Here is a 17206-nt window from a genome sequence, read left to right as displayed (position 1 = left end):
CAGGATGCTGTAAAAGGACCAAACTTCAGCCAGGAGAACAACTGAGATAATCCATCCACAATACGAGGTTAGTCATTCATATACTGCTGCATGGGCTGGGCTGTAGTTACATCCTAAGGTTTTAAAAACTGAGCTTAAATAAATGATTACCGGTAATAAAAGCCGAGAGAGGTCAACAGTGATCACTGACTGTTTTAGGAGCTTTTTGAGATCAAATAGAAGAAAATACATAACATTAAACATGTTAACAACACAAAAGCCATATTAAACGCAGACTACTTTAGACCCGGAAGTAGGATTTGTCACATAATCACTTAACGACCGGATAGTCTTGATGTGAGCTTCTACTCAGGGTTTTTTCTTCCAGTTCAGAGCAGAAATGTTTTGTTAAGAAACTGGCTGTTGTTTTTTTCCACACAATTTTAATTTTAAGTTAGATATATTTCTACTAATGAAATTAGCTTGCTAACAGCAACAGGGATGAGTCAGTGAGTCAGTTGGGCTTGTGAATCATGATTCACGAGTCCGTAAAGTGATTCTTGAGTATTGAACGATTCGTTCATGATTCGCACATCACTAACACGGTGTCATATCTAGGGAATAACACTGAGTATATATATCACAAAGAATATATCACAAAATGTGATATATTCTTTAGCGTTAACAGCTGTGACACCCTCACCTGGTTGGTTTCTTTCACAGACCCATTACCTGCCCTGTATGAGAAGCTGTGTGTAAAAAACTGTTTCTACAGGCCTCCAAATCTGCTGCCAGAGATCAATCTTCCAGATACTTTAACATGGATGCTTGAATTTCCTAAACTGAGCTCCACACCTGAGTCTATACGCACAGAGCCACAGTACCAGAAATATACCCTAAAACATCCAAAGGACCTAAAAGCAGATTTGTAGATAATTCAGTGTTAAAATGGCCAATAAAGTAGGACTGTAGGGACCTGAAAGTCTTCCCTCTAGGTTTTTCCAGGATTGTCTTTGATGGTCGATGGGAGGCATTTGACATGGAAATATAACTTAAAAATAACGAGTTTAAACCTTTTTATATAAACATATAAACGCATTACTGTAACTGAGTGATTGGGGTTTCTGTGGATGAACTTCTCTCAGTACACGATTTGTTTTTTTAGAAACTATAATTTTAACAGTTTATGATCTGTTATAGCTCACATTAAAAACTTTATTTTTTCTGTGAAAGCTCCAGCACATCGATCCCACGCTCATTCCTGCAGCTGCTGAAAGGTTGCAAACTGAATTCATGATTTTCCCCCCACTGCGATGACAGGAACAAGTAAACATGTCGTTCCCAACAATGATGCAGACACTCCTTTGGACATGTTGTTCCTTCAGACTTCACACTTGGCGAACAGAAGATCCTGCAGGGCTTCATGTCAACGACCCCGAACAGACAGACAGACGTTAGACGCAGACCTCCATCTGGAGAGATCTGACTCTGCACAACTTTTGTCTCAAGAATCATGCTGACACACAAATTTATACTGAAAAGTGTGATGGTGCTAGGAGAGTACGGCAAGATGGTAGGAATGTAAAACGTTTTACTGTGTTAAGGAAACATTTTTTCAGTAGTGTTACATCAAAAAGGCGAAGGGTCTTTATGAAATGAGGGTAGGATGAAGTCGTTCACGGCTATTTTGGTAACTGGTGCTTTTTTAAGACTGCCTTTTTATTCCCCTTCCTGGTTCATGGTCCCCGCTTCTTGTGGAGGATTTGCTAAGTTTTGATTTTTACCAACTTTTTGGTTTCTTGTGGGGGGTTTTTTCCCGATATACGCTCAGTGTCATCTCTGTTGCTTTCTTTGTCCCCTTCTGTCTACATCCGTGTTGCATCTTCTTCCTTTTGCCCACTTCCTGTTTTAGATCGGTAATGGCTTTTCTTTCTGCATCTCGTGTTTCTGTGTCTCCGAGTAATCAAGTTCTCTCTTTTGTACTTGTCATCCCATCTTACTCCACCTCTTCCCAATCCGGTTGTTCAGTCTGACGTCACTAGCCGTGTCTGGGTCTAAACTCCGCTGCAGGTCCATATATCAAACGATCACTGTGGCATTACTGAGAGTTGAAAAACTGTCTAAAGTCTTTCATCTTTAATAAAATGATCAGCGTTCTGCTCTACCAGGTGTAACAATTGAGTTTAACATCCAGGCATCCATGAAAACGGAATTTATGACATTTAACGGAGTTAGAAGTTAGCAGGAAGTTAGCTCGCTAGCTTCTATCTAAATACAATATAGCATGTCCTGACTGCGGGGTTTTGGAAACAAATTAAAACGTACAGCTCTGTTATCACTTCCAACATAAATGAAGACAGAAAACTAAACAGCAGTGACGTTTGTAGGGTTACTGAAGTTGGGCTAGCTGGTATATAATGATGTGCTACGTGACCGCTAGCGACACAGCTATGTTAGCATAATATAAACAAGCTAACTTTTTTCCCCACTCGATAAAAGTTAACGTGAGTGTTCTCGGTGGTCAGGAACAAATGTAATCGCATGGCAGGATGCTGTAAAAGGACCAAACTTCAGCCAGAGAACAACTGAGATAATCCATCCACAATACGAGGTTAGTCATTCATATACTGCTGCATGGGCTGGGCTGTAGTTACATCCTAGGTTTTAAAAACTGAGCTTAAATAAATGGTTAGCGGTAATAAAAGCCGAGGGAGGTCAGCAGTGATCACTGACTGTTTTAGGAGCTTTTTGAGATTAAATAGAAGAAAATACAAAACATTAAACATGTTAACAACACAAAAGCCATATTAAACGCAGACTACTTTAGACCCAGAAGTAGGATTCGTCGCGTCATCACTGAACAACCGGATTCCTGTTTCTAATTCTAGAAGAAGGACCTGATACGTCTTTTTGTTACCTTTGTTCGATTGTCATTGAATATTTGTTTTAAAGTGTTTTCTTGGATATTTTCAGGGTTAGCTGATGCTCAAGAATCAAAAAGTTCTTGAAGGATCTTCTCATTTATAATAATATCCCTGTAAAGTGGAGTTCTGACGACTCTATGCAATCAGAATGTGGTTTTGTTTTTTAGTTATCTTTGTAGATTTTTCCAAAATGGTCCATTTGATCTTTATCCAACATTCAGAGTTAGAGTTACCACCAATAATTTAGACATTAGAGGGTTTAAAAGGGCATGAGACATCTGAAATTGTTTCCAAAACCTTGCATTGAGAATCTTTTCAAATTATTACCATGCAACATTTTGGGAATGTTTTTTTAAAAGAAGAGTTTATAGGCTTATAGTGTCAGTGAAGTTCAACAAATCCAGGCCTTCATTGCTTTAGCTGGCTCAATAAAACCTAAAACCCCAGTTAAATATAAGGGACGTCATGACTGTGGTTATCAGCTCCCATTTCACTCTACTTCAACACAAAGTTGATCAACTACTCCAATCAGTTACATTATCAGAGGAATGGTGAGAGTGGCGTGTAAAGAATGGAAAATATACCAGTAAATTCAAAAACTGTAGAAAGTTGTTTGTCTGGTGATTTGATCACAAGATCAGGGCAGCTTTCACTCGGCCAACTGTCTACCAATTTAAAGACTTCTAGTAATGGTCAAATTGAGTAGAAAGCACCACACAGGAACCACTCCATCTACCATCCTGTGCTGCTCTTTATTTTTAACATAACAGCTGCGCCTTAAAGCATTAAAACTGCCCCATAGCCTAATAAAGGAGAAATCACTTTGTCCACGTTGTTTGTTGCGAGATCAAAGTGCATTTAACTTTGACTCTCAGGTAACACCTCGCTAATCTGTGTTCTAGCAGCTACAACTGTGTGAAACAGACTTGGCAGCAATTTAGGAGCAAGTTACTTCTTTATGTTTTTAAAAGAAAGAAATCGATGCCATCTGTAAACTGTTGTCTCCACGTGTGCACTGCAGTCATTAACAACAGGATACATTTCAATTTTCTACAGTTAATTTCAAATTTCTGGGATAAGTCTGTAACTTACATTCTTTCCATTATATTATGAAATGTTGTAGTTTTACTCTTGACATCATGTAGTTAGAAGTTAAAGTAAATTTGAGCATTTATGTCTGGATGCACGCTCAATCATTCAGGTCGTTGCATTTACAGCAGGGGTAACGTTTAAGCTCAGCTGACTGCAGCTTTCCCCAACCTTATAAACAATATATACCAGCAGCACTGACTAACAATGGACCGTGAGTATTGATCAGCGGCCACGAGTAGCATTCACAGAGAGTTGGGGAGTGGCTGCAATCACATCATTGTAAGATGGTGAGGCTCCCTGCTCAGTTCAGTGATGGTCTTTCTCTTTTCATGTAACTGGCCTCCTTGACTCACCCCCAAACCAGCGTTCCTCCCCGTTCAGCACGTCTACATCCTTATCTTTAATACAGTGCATGCTGGCCTGCAGGTGTAAACAGACTGCAGAGTCCTGGCCTGACAAGGTGGTTTTCCTATGTTGTGCCATCTACCTTTGGGCAGACCAATATTTAGCTCGGGGTGGGGGGATTGATGTAATGTTGTGAAAAAAATGCATGTCAGCTGTTTGATACTCCTGACAGAGGGATCAGGAGAGGTTTTCGCTTAGGCAGCAGTTTGCCCGTCTCTCCGGGATCGCCTGGAGCTTTCTTTAGGCGCCTTCCCAGCTTTGACAAATGTCCGGCTGAGATAACTACATTTACTCTGGGTCTTTTTGATATGATGATCTGCTCCCCTGTGTCTCTGTTGTAGCATCCTGATAACACCCAATTTGTGTTGCACTGGAGGAAGCGAGTCAAACCTTAAATATGTTCCATTTATGCTGGTTTACACATTACTGATGGAAATGTCACAATCTAAGAAAGCCAGCCTGTCATTTCTCATTTCCTCCCTGATCAACTATAAGTGTTTGCTCAAATGACCAGAATCAACTTTCTGGGAGAGTCCAGGGGGCCTGACTCACTTTTGTGTGGACATTCAAGGACCTGCAGATTGTTTTTCTTTCTTTTTTTAAACAACTGTAAATGTTTATTATGTCTTATGTCGCTCAACGTGTTTTATTGTTGTGTTTTTGTGGTTGTTGTACTTGAGAAAGACAACAGAAAAGAATTATGCAGTCATAAAGCGATTCTCAGGGACTTCTTCTTTCTCTCCAGTCAGAACGACTCCTGTGTGAATTCCTCTCACTTTGAAATACACTCAGCAGTCGGGATTACCTCATGAGTCTAGCTAAAGTGAAAAACATTCCCTACAATTATAAAACATTTCTGACTTTGTCATGCTGCATGAAAAAAAATCTAAATGAGCTAAAGGTTGAGGGCTGTGTTTTCTTCTCTGAATCGGACACTTGTGCTAGATTACCGTTTCATTTAAGCCGTGTATTTTCCCTCCATCCTACAGCACCTTTGGGAGTCACACCCTTGTGTCTGTTGCAATTTAATACTGTTCAGTAGTGGTGATTCATCAGCTGAGGGCTCGGTGAGGTCGCACAGCCACTGATATTTCAATCTGCTGTGAGCGCTGATATGGTAGGAAGGCTTTGTTTACTCCCCACGCTTCCTGCCTGTCCGACACAGTCATCAAAGGGAAGCGATACACACTTGGACCTCCACCTCTACACCTACAACAATACACATAACACTCGCTCTATTTTTATTTGCTCTTCCTTTTGTCTTTTAATGGCTCTCACTCGAACCACAATCTGAGATGAGGCTGATCTCCGGGAGCTGAGAGGCAGTAGTAAAAGCACCTCTTTAAAGAGATGTTTCCAGATAATACGTTCTAATTGTGCTTTTATCTGCAAAGCTGTTACAACCTCGACGAGACAACTTGAGCGCACCGTCAAAGCCGAGCAAATCAAAGTGCTTCACAGAGCGAGGGAAAAGAAAGCAGGTCATTAGATATTTCATTTTCCATCACGGTCGAGGTTTGGTAACCGCACATGCGCGGCCTTTCTGTGGTGCAATTTAAGTAGAGCCTGATGGATATCTGATTTAAAACACTGATATCGATATTTGGTGATTTAGATATTCACTATATTGTCTGTTTTTTTTCCTCAGACGCATGAAAATAAAAACACTTGTTATTTGTAGTTATTTCTGAGTAGTTTATTGGTTCAACCAGTTGTGGATTTCTCGTTTACGCTTTGCCCGACTGCTCAGGTCAGTTACTCTTTTAGCTCCAAAACATACGATATTAACAGGGAAGTGGGAGAGTGCGCTGCTAGTTAATAAACTACACAATATCAACACTAACTATGGTGGAAGGGTGATGCTCATATCTGCACTTTTTACATTTCCATTAAACAGCTCTTATAAATGCTGATGCTGTTATTGGCCAGTATATCAGCCCCAGCTCTAACTTTAAGTCATATCATGAAAATTAAACATTTTAGGAATAACAGTAACAAAAAAAAATATCAGTGGTTTTAACCACATTTTTTAAAATGATACATTTATTATTTCTCATAAATAAAATAATTTTACAAAGTAATCTCAATTTGTGTGTAAGACCTTGGGCAGATTTATTAATTCATTATATCAGCTAATGGCACATGGCATAAAGTCACATGTCTTAGTAATCACACTTTCCCTCTGATAAACACATTGATTATATTCTCTCATTGTATCAGAGTTTATTCACCACCTACAACAATGTTAGATCCACGTCAAACAAAATGCACTAATACTAACAGCAGCTAATAGAGGCTAACAGAGGCTAACAGAGACTAACAGCAGCTAACAGAGGCTAACAGCATCTAACAGAGGCTAACAGAGACTAACAGCAGCTAACAGAGGCTAACAGCATCTAACAGAGGCTAACAGAGACTAACAGCAGCTAACAGAGGCTAACAGCAGCTAACAGCAGCTAACAGAGGCTAACAGCAGCTAACAGCAGCTAACAGAGGCTAGTAGCAGTGAACAGGCATGAGTGTCACTGACTCATCGACTCGTATCAGACTTTCATGAAGTTTGATAGCCTTCTCTAAAACAAACAGGAGTTGACACCTGGCTGATGTAAACAGTGGACTAACAGCCTACATTCACTACAGATAAACTGCGGCCATAGTTGATTGTCCTTCATTAGCCACTGTAGGATGATACACTTGAATTGGGGAGTAAGAAAACAGAACAATGACACTAATACTAGCTCTGTTTGTACACCAAGCACACTTGATGACAGAGCTCAGAGCCAGCAGCAGCTTGTCTAACATGCTAATGTCCCATAAAGACCACAGGTTTATCCATAATGTGCATGTCCAAACAACCAGCTGCGAGCTTCTCACATTGACAAACTCTAGCAATTGTTAAAAGGAGACGGACACTCCCTGGAGAATGCCTACCTCATACGGGTATCAGTGGCCCAGCAATCAAGCGCCATTAATTCTGCTTCCAGAGACAATAGCAAACTGTGGCAGTCGTATAATAATATATTCAAACGGGCATTAGAGAAGCTTTACAGCTTGAGATAAAAAGAGGCAGATCGCATTAGGTATGTTTCAATTGATATCTCTTTTTTTAGATTTCACTGCCTACCCTGACAAAACACTAATGAAAAACAGTTATGAAATACCTACGGATGCTGTAACTAAAGGTTTGCACTTCCTCAGAGGTCACAAGCTGCTCTAAATTCTTAGCCGTCTATCAAAACCAGCTATGTAAACTTCAATAAGGGTTTAAAAGTGCAAACTCATAATTGTACTACAAGCAGTCTGTTTGAGAATAGTCAAAGCCAAAAAAGCTCTTGTTGGCAATTTCAGCAGCTGAAGGCTTTCCAGGAGTTTTTCTAGCTTCTGGAGCTGGAAACCTTTCCTGGAAAACTGCAGCTGAGGCATGTGAGCATCCCACATCAGTTTAAACCACTTTAGCTACTTCATAGCTGGAAAGATTTTAAACCACATCCCCCAACATGAACAACACAAAACAATCCTGATCTGCATCTGCAAATGCTGCCATCATCACTTCACTCTGCAAGCACACCTTTCTGCATCACTGTGCCTGTCTTTAATTCAATCTTTCACCATTTATATAGCACAACAGTCACCTCAAAGTGCTTTATATTGTAAAGTAAAGACCTTTCAATTACACAGAAACAACCTGAACATTTAGACAGTCCCCTGTGAGCAAACCCTTGGTGACAGTGGGAAAGAAAAACTCCCTGTTAACAGGAAGAAACCTCTGGCAAAACCAGTCTCTGGGATGGGCAGCCATCTGCTGCAACCGGATGGGTCTGAAGGGAGAGAGACAGGAAAAATCCTTGGAAATCTTAACAGTGAGACAACACTGCCACCAACAGGTCAGACTTTAAATTACCAAACTCATTGAGCAATTTTTTAAAATCGGAAAGAGAAAAACTAAGGCTGCAAGTATCCTGTCATCATCTATTTTCCAAAACTGCACAAAACCTATCCAGGTGAAAATCATGTTGGAGAGCTGGAGCAAGGACAAAAGTAAAGATCTGCCACATTTGGTGTGGTTTTGAATCTGACCAAAGTCCAACAATGTGAAGAAACAGGTCACCAGCACATCTGGCTATTGCTTGTCACTAATGTATGTTGCAAGCAACTCTTAATTCCTCGAGTCATAAAATGCATGAAGGCATTCAACACATGAACACAGAAAGACTCTGAAACATTCACAAGTTCATTTCTACGCTGTGACGACCCACTGCACCCTGCCTTCCTTTTGGCTCACGTGTGTCTTGTTTGCAGGCGTTGGAGAGGCGGAGTTCCCGTTTACAATCAGTGACACTGGCAACATCTGGGCCAGTGAGCCGGGACTCTATATAAAAAGCCTTTAGGTTGGACTCTGGCTGCGTTAGGTTTTTGCTTTTGACACTATTACATGTTTCACACACACTACTGATGGTACTGATTACACACATCACTGTTTGTTTTTGACAGTAGGGTTTCTTTTCTGTTTCACTTGCTTTAAAAGAATAAAGCAGCTTGGGATACATTCCTAACCATGTCTGGGGTTTTCTTTGTCATGACCGTACGGCCCAGTTCGTGACAATGCTCTAAAAGCAACATCTAAATTTGGCAAAATCATATCTGGTCTAGTTTTAGAAATGAAAATGATCATGTGCGATTACAAATAGAAGAAAAAAAAACCTTCAGGTATCCTGTTAAGATGGAAAATTCCTCCCAGCATGTATTTCCAGCTTTAAGATTTCCAGCTCGGGTTGATCTCTGTCAGGATTCAGTGTTTCTGCTTCAGCGGGTCACGCCGTCTCCTCTCAAAGCAACACATCTGTCGTCACTTTTCACTCAAAAGTCCCTCATGATCACCGGATCCACATGCTGAGGGTGTCGGATAAAATCTTAAGACCTTTTTCCTGGAAACGAGCGGTTTTTCCTGCTGGTGTCCTTTAAAGGTCTGCAGCACTCTCATTTCTCAAAGGTCACTGAGAGAATGTGGCTGAAAGGACAAATGAAATCGTGACTATGAGGTGAACATTTTCTGCTTCATGCCTGTTTTAGAGACATTTTCTGACTTTTTTTTTTTACCTAAAATTTGTCCTACAATTTGTGTAAGCAAGTAAACAGAGCTGTTTATTGCCGTTTCATGCCCTACAGATCACCACTATCAAATCTGAATATCTCAGCAGGGTTAAAGGGCACTTATCTGCTTTTCCTTATTTCCTGTCATACAGAAACTGTTGATTTCAAATAAAGTAATCCCTGCGAGCCAAAAGCACAGACTGCTCACTGACCTGCTCTTCGATCTGCATGATGTCATAGAGTGGGGCTTTCCCTAAGATCACTTTAGGTACAGAAGCCCCACCCCCTTTTAAAACATTCTGTTTATGAAGAACAGCGAATTACGAGTAAGTTGTATTTAAGGGGGAGGAGCTAAAACAGCTTGCTTCAGACAGAGGGATGATTATTTTAAGCTTTCAACCATAATAAGCTATTCTAGGAGAGCCCAAGAATAAAAGCACTGAGGTGTGAGCAGAGTAAGTCCACTGAAACAAAAAAGGCCTGTTTTTGGTTTTTTGGGGCCATAAACCAGCTGAGTCACTTCTAAGGACCAGCCTGAGGATAAAGGTCTGAGTCACGACTGAGGCTGCAGAGCAGCTTCACCTGCAGATGCTTCACATGCTCACTGAATACAAAACAATCCGACGTCACATACTAAACACGGCGATGGGGTACTTTACGTCTCTGCAGCTCCACAGGTGTGTCCAATCAGGCCTAATGTTGCCCTCGTCTCGGCCTCAGCAGCAGGTTCCTGAGCTCCTCGGTCGGATAAGAAGGTCTCTGCCGTATTCTGTTCGACGCCTTCTTGCTGTTTGTTGTGCAGAGGAGCTGCACGTTGAAACCGATTTAAATGAGCGCCGATTTGAAGCCCCTCAGCTCTGCTTTGATCCCGTCTCACCGGTTTTGTGTCCATAATGAAGCAAACTGCACATACCGATGAGTGTCAGCTCGATGCATTTGTACTTCAAAAGGCCTGGCTCAAAACGACGTGAAACACATTAGTAAAGGTGCAAGTTTCCATTCGGCTCATTTTATCCAGAGGCAGCAGAAGGACAACAACACAAGGTCGAGACTTTATCGTGTTAGAGAGGAAGCTTGTTGGGAGGAATGACTCTGTGCAGTCAGTGAATGCAATCAAGTCCAGAAATGAGAAGTTGCCTCTTACAATAATGCAAACAAATTCATCTCAATACCATCAAATTTAGAAACATCCAGAGTAAAAATGAGTCCAAACATTTATACCTCTAGGCTGAGCTGTTGTAAAGAATTATCAGGCTGCTCCCTGAAAAGCCTCAAGTTGATCCAAAATGCTGCAGCAGAGTACTGATGGGGCCTAACTAGCTTCTCTTTAATTAAATCCTGAATTTAATTCTAAATCCTTCTCCTGACAAGTCTGGGACAAGCAGCCCGTGTCTGTCTTAAAGACCTCACAGTAGCTTATCCCCCTAACAGATCACTGCTTTCTCTGGTTTATTTTGGATTTCTGGGGTTGCTAAAAGTAGAATGGGAGGCAGAGCCTTCAGCTTCAGGTCACTGTGTGGAAGCAGCTCCCAGTCTGGGTTCAGCAGACAGAGACACCCTCGTTACTGTTCACACTACGATTGAAGCTTTCCTTTTAGGTCGGGCTGGATCAGGTGACCCGGAGCCCTGCTGCTATTGGCTCAGGGTGCTGGTTGTTTAGTTTGTGTTTTTTTTCTGTCTCCCTGACTCCACCCCCGATGGGTGCCTCTCCCTGATCCTGCTTCTATTATTGTCCTCTTCCTGTTAAAAAAGACTTCTTCCTCCCCAGAGTCTCCAAGTGCTTCCTCAGAGTGGACCACCTGATTGTTTTCTCTCTGATACTGACTGTTCATTTGATCTGTCACTACATGAATTCAACTGAACTGAATTAAACTTCAGAGTAAAGCCAATAATAAAGCAGAGTTTGTTTCTGATCGTTGCTCCCCTCAAACTGTGAGCGAGCAGAGCTGGTGTCTCAGTCACACCTGTTACCTCTGGTTATAAACACAACAACTGTGGCAAAGTCCAAATTTATATACAGTCTGTGGTGTTGAGACCAAGAGAAATGTCAGTAAAAGTCATTTAAACAGTGCAGTAATAATATCATGTCTATCATGACAGTCCTACTACAACAAAGCTGGTCAGTAAATATCAGCACTGAGTCCACTCAGCTGCTGAAAGGTTCCTGCCCTGTGATCAACGCTTTATTGTTTCTCAATAAACTGAGGGAAACTAAATGCATACCAACTTACAAATCTAATTCTTCTTCTTCATTCAAGTGTTCGTCCATCAGTCGCTGCTCAAGCTTCACTTTCAGCTCTCTGCACTGGAATTTATTCCCCGATAATGGACACATCTGACGTCAGTCTGGGTCATTTATAGCACAGCTACAGCACCAGGAAGGGCTCTGTGGATGTAGCCCAGGTGTCACAACACACCTGAAGTTTGGCCAAATAAATCTTCACAATCGTTTATTCATCTGCTTATAAATCCCTGCACCCACGTGACCTCTAGGGCCCCTAAATTGGACCTTCCTCTCAAACAGAGGACACGTTTTACGGCAGCAGGTGTAGGTGTCAGTAAGTAACTGCACCTGCTTCTTCTTGGCCACTTTTGGCGTTTATGACTCACTTTGCGCACTCCAAAGTGTTCAGTGGGCCAGATGTGTTCCAGCTGTCACCCCTGACATCGAGGCCGTGTTAGGTGGAGCTGCGGCTGATCCGAAGCAGTCCACACTCAGAGCTACCTGTGCGTCAGGTGCAACCATGTGTCGCTAAAGAGGCTCAGAGCGCGCAGCTGGCGCTAAAAGTGCGCGGGAAAGTGTTTGTTTTGTGTTTAGTGACTCTGCGTTAAGCGGAGTCGTGTCTGTGAAATCGTCCCCAAAACGCGCTGATCGGTTTCCACATTACGCAACCGCTCAGACGCACTGCTGCTCTCCAAAGGTCTCTCCTTTAATTCCCCAGCAGCAGGAGGGACCTTTGCAGAGCAGCTCCGAGGAGCACCGATGCCAAAAACACGGGAGTGTCTGCGCACAGACACGCCAGGATAACGTGACAGCGCAGGTAACAACTCCACGTTATCGAAAAAAACAAACTCACCTTTAATTCCTGCGCTGGTTCCGACGGGCTCCGCTCACTGAGCCATTCAACTTAGAGTCCACAATTTAAAAACCAAAAAGGTAAACACAGTTTCTCCTCGGTAAAGATGGGAGCTCCTCTCTCCTCTGCCTCCTCCCGGCAGCGCTGCGCGTCGTGTTTTGGACGTCAGGCTGATAAAAAAAAAAGAGGTTTTCACCTTGACAGCCTGGCTCCTCCCTCTTCCTCTGTCTCTCCTTCACTCAGTCCCTCCCCTCCTCTCCATCAGCGGAGCAGCAGCAGGAGTGTTTCGTGACTCTCGGCCCAGCAGTCTGTCTGTCTGTCTGTCTGAATGATGAGAATACAAATCAAGCTGCCGGGTTTTTCCAAGGACGCACGAACTGGCAAAGGAAGACAGAAGGAGGAAAGGAAGGAAGGAAGGAAGGAAGGCAGAGAGGCGTAAAGCGATGAGAGATGTTTCCATGTCAGACAGTTTAAACTGGGTGGATTTTACTGCTGTGGGGATTTCTGAGGAAGTCTTCCTCACTGCACCTGAGATCCAGCTGGAGGAGTGGAAGCAAATAAAACACAAGCTGCTTAAAATAAGTTCAAGTTCCTCACAGCATGCCACGGAGCCAGACTGATATATCAGCAGATATATGCAACATATATCTGCTGATATAATAGCTGATAACTATATTAAAACTAAACATGTGAAAGAGAAACACCCTTCAACCAGTGCGAGGGTTGTTGTTGCATAGTTTGTCCACCAGGTGGACAAATAACAGGTGTTTGCTGCCCCAAATATGAAAACCAGCTGATCTGAGCAGAGTCTGAGAAAGAAAGCATATTTCTCTCATGCTGGCTTATGAGAGAAATATTATACAGCGACTCGAGGAGACTGCTGTTGCTGTTGCTATATCATCCATCCATCCATCCATCCATTCGCTTCTGCTTATCCTTTTCAGGGTCGCGGGGTGCTGGAGCCTAACCCAGCTGTCATAGGGTGAGAGGCGGGGTACACCCTGGACAGGTCGCCAGTCTGTGGCAGGGCCAACACACAGAGACAGACAACCATTCGCACTCACATTCAGTCCCGCATTCACACCTATGGGCAATTTACATTTTTTAATTAACCTATCCCCACATATTAGTAAAACTAAATTTAAACTGAATTGAGTCAGGCTGAGCGTGATCTACAACTTATTTTGACATTGAAACTAAATTTCTTTTAAACTGCACTATCATGTTATCTGAGCGAGAAGTCGTAAATAACGGCACATAACAAATGTTAAGGAAATCTGTTCATGTTTCATGTGTATGAAAGAAAAAATATCGGCTGATATATCGGATAGCTAAATCACCAAATATCGGTATTAGTCTGAAAAATCCTATGCCGAGGCTCTAGCACACAGTGCATGATGAACCACAGGCTTTGAATAAAAGATGAATTAAAATAAGACGTCAGGTGTCCTACCTGTGCATTGCCAGCCATTTCATCTTGTTTATTCTAGCCAGTAGTAGCTAACGCCATTGCCCTTTCTCATTTGTTAGCTACGTCACTTAGCAAGAGGTAATAAGGTCAGCTAATCCGTCCTAACTATTAGGGGCTGATGCTAACTTAGCTAATGATCTAATTTGAAAGGTTACATGACAAACTAACCCTCTCTGCAGCGTATAACTAGCAAGCTAACCATAGCTTCCTTGCTAATATTATTGCTAGCAAACTCATACCTAAGTGAAATGTTAACTGGCTAGCTTGCCAAAAAATAACTCACCAGATAACATGATCCAACATTTATTTATAATGTCAAACTGATGGATAATCAAACAGTTTTTATTTTAGCCATCAGTAAGTCATGTAAGTACAGTTGTATGGCTAACATAACTTCTGTAGCAACAGTGAACACGGAGACAGTTAGCCAGCTAGCTGTAACTCAGCTACACAAGGAGTACCTGATAAGCTTTGTCATTACATCAAGGTAGCATAAAGTCTGATTTACTACAAACAAGGCTGTTTCAAAGTAACGTGTTATGGGAAATGTAGTCCCCAGTGTTTCTGAGGCTTGCATTTTCAAAGCAGTCTCCTGTGAGCTGAGCAGTAACTTACATTAACTCAGTTGTGGTTTCCTGCTTTTAATATTTAACACGATGCTACAAACCAGTGAGTTCGTATCAGGTGACTGTTTAACACACCTGCACCTCCTGAACATTAAATATTTACACTGTCATTAGTGGTAAACTTACCTGTAAGGCATCAGTGTGCCGTCCGAGTCCATATATAAAAGGCTCCAGCTAACATAATGGCTGAAGGCTCTGCATCAGTGGTCAGATTTCAGGGGCTGAGCTCAGACTACCTGCAGCTCATTTGACTTTCAAACTTCTTCATTACACTAGATTCAAATCACATATAGCATGCTGCATCTCTAGTTAAAAATTTCCAGCTTCTGAGAAAGTGTTTTGTGCTAGTTTTCCTGCTGAACAACGAGCTTTCCTTATTTCCTGTCATGCATCTCCTGTTCCAGTGGTGGCTGTTCATGTTAAATATGGGCAAAGTTTCTAATACCGAGGTTAGTTTGTGCACAAGTAATCCCTGTGAGCTAAAGGCCAGGCCTTACACTGCTCTAAATACCCAGCTTTACACAGTTTGTTTTCTATCATTGCACCTATGTGATGTCAGAGAGGGGATATACCCAACTGCTGCACCAAGAGGCCCAAATAATTATTCATAGCAGTCTTTTCAGTCTCGCTACATTGCTGCCTTTGTTGGATTTTAGTGAAATTTCATGCCTTTCTTTTTCCTCTGTTATAAATTTCGTCCCCACCAGAGATGAAAGGCAGGGCTGATCCCAGGAGGAGAAACAAATCGCTTTGGAGATCTGTTATGAATAAAGGAGGTGTGTTGGTGTAAATTATGTAAATTATGTGCGGTGTGTATTTTATTACGTGCTAGACTCCAGGGACGTCCGTTTAATTCTCTAGATTGGAACTATTACGATACAATTTCAACTCTACAACATTTTTTAATTTTATGTTATCAGAAAGTGTCTTGAACATTCCTTTATTACATTTTGTCAGAATCATTACTTTCTGGCACCAGCAGCAACGTGAAGGGTAAGGGGCCCCCTCTCCACATGATCAGTTCAAACTTCCACTTTTAATTGATCCTACTAGATGTGCACCCAGCATCCACTGCAGGGAGGGGCCCCCTTGCCCAGGGTCCCTGAAGACTCTAGAATCTCCACTGCTTCCCACCACAGATGTGAGCAGAGGTCTTATCGGGCCCACTGCAGTCAAATTGAATCAAATTAAAGATTCGTCCTCCCTCCATCGTTTCCCTCCACCTGTGCTTCCTGACTACACGTCCTTCATCAAACCTCCTCTCCCCTGCAGATACATTTCAGGTGTTGTGACCTTTCAGTATTCTGTACAGAGACTGATTTCTGGGTTATAGGCAATAAAAAAGCCTGCTTACGTCTGGTTTTCCTCTTAATGATTTGAGTTTAGCTTCTTTTTATTTTGGGTTGCAGTGAGTAAAGTTTCCTCACGTAGACTTTCCAAAGGAGGTGCTGAGAAGTCCTTTATGTGCGAAGGTAAGGATGGAGGTGGATTAAAGATGAGGAGAGTTGCACAACAAGTTAAAGGCAGTGACTTTCAAGAAACCTTCAAACCCATCACAGACCTTCTGTTGCAGAAGAAAGGAAAAAGAAGCGTCTTTGAGGTCCTGGTGATTGATCTTTGAAACGTGTAAACACCAGAAGAAATGCACAGCTCCTACGTTCCTGCTTCCACGTGCTCAGATATTTGAGGCTTTGTGCAGCCCAAACGGCCCCTCATATCGGTTTTTGCTCCTGTTTAGATGTCCTGCCTTTACCATGTATTTTTTTGTCTAGTCTCACTTCTGCAGCGTTGATGATTGTCATGGTCCTGCGGCTGGAGTTTTATATCCCTGATTGTTTTGTCCCCGTATGTTTCCAGTCCTTCGTTCTTTGTGGATGTATTAGTTGAAACATCGCTCGATGGCTCCGTCTGTTGTGTTTTCCCTGAACTCCTGGATGAGTTTAGACTCTCTAGGAAACCAGGAAAAGAGGGAATCATCTGCTCTGAGACTGGATTCAGTGACTGCTCCTTTGCTGGTTGCACTCATTTCCATAAGCAGGTCAAAGGTGATAAACAACAATAGTGTTACTTAAAAATTTTAATGTGAGGTTTCAGCACAATATCTTGCAAATTTGAAACCATCTTGTTAGCATTTAATCAACCGTGTCACTGATTAGTCGATTATTTTAGACTTGCTTGTTGCTTCATTTCTTTCTATTACTTCCTGTCAAAGTGGAGCTGAAACACATAGCAGCTGATTGGTTCATAAAAGTACAAATCATCCAATCAGAATCAAGAGTCCTACAATCAGCACCAATCTGCAGGCGTGACACACACACACACACACACACACACACACACACACACACACACACACACACAGATAAAAACACAGCCTTTGATGAGTAACTTTCCTCCAGCTGGTCCCTTCAAGAGGCTTTTCAGATGAACACTGAGCCTGTTGTCTTCATCGCTTCCTTCGTCATAAAGATCAAGCTGTTCATCTCTCTCTCACACACACACACACACACACACACACACACACACACACACACACACACA

At 42.1% G+C, this 17206-nt stretch overlaps 1 protein-coding gene across 1 annotated transcript in view; it reads right to left on the bottom strand.

Annotated features, from left to right (window-relative positions):
- The window catches only part of prr7 (proline rich 7 (synaptic)), a 32918-nt gene extending 17976 nt beyond the window's left edge, over window positions 1-14942 (bottom strand). The window contains exons 1-2 of the mRNA XM_085421343.1: window positions 14792-14942; window positions 12569-12945 (exon numbers count right to left, since the gene is read on the bottom strand). The gene's annotated coding sequence lies outside the window, so the exon portion shown is untranslated. The remainder of the gene's footprint in view (window positions 1-12568; window positions 12946-14791) is intronic.
- Between the last annotated feature and the right edge of the window lie 2264 nt (window positions 14943-17206).

Source organism: Rhamphochromis longiceps, linkage group LG10 (assembly GCF_057381845.1).
Source record: "Rhamphochromis longiceps isolate RC_006_pf linkage group LG10, R_longiceps_female_GT1.1, whole genome shotgun sequence".
Lineage (NCBI taxonomy): Eukaryota > Metazoa > Chordata > Actinopteri > Cichliformes > Cichlidae > Rhamphochromis > Rhamphochromis longiceps.
Note: the sequence above shows the minus strand (reverse complement) of the source record. Positions and strands in the feature narration are given on the sequence as shown.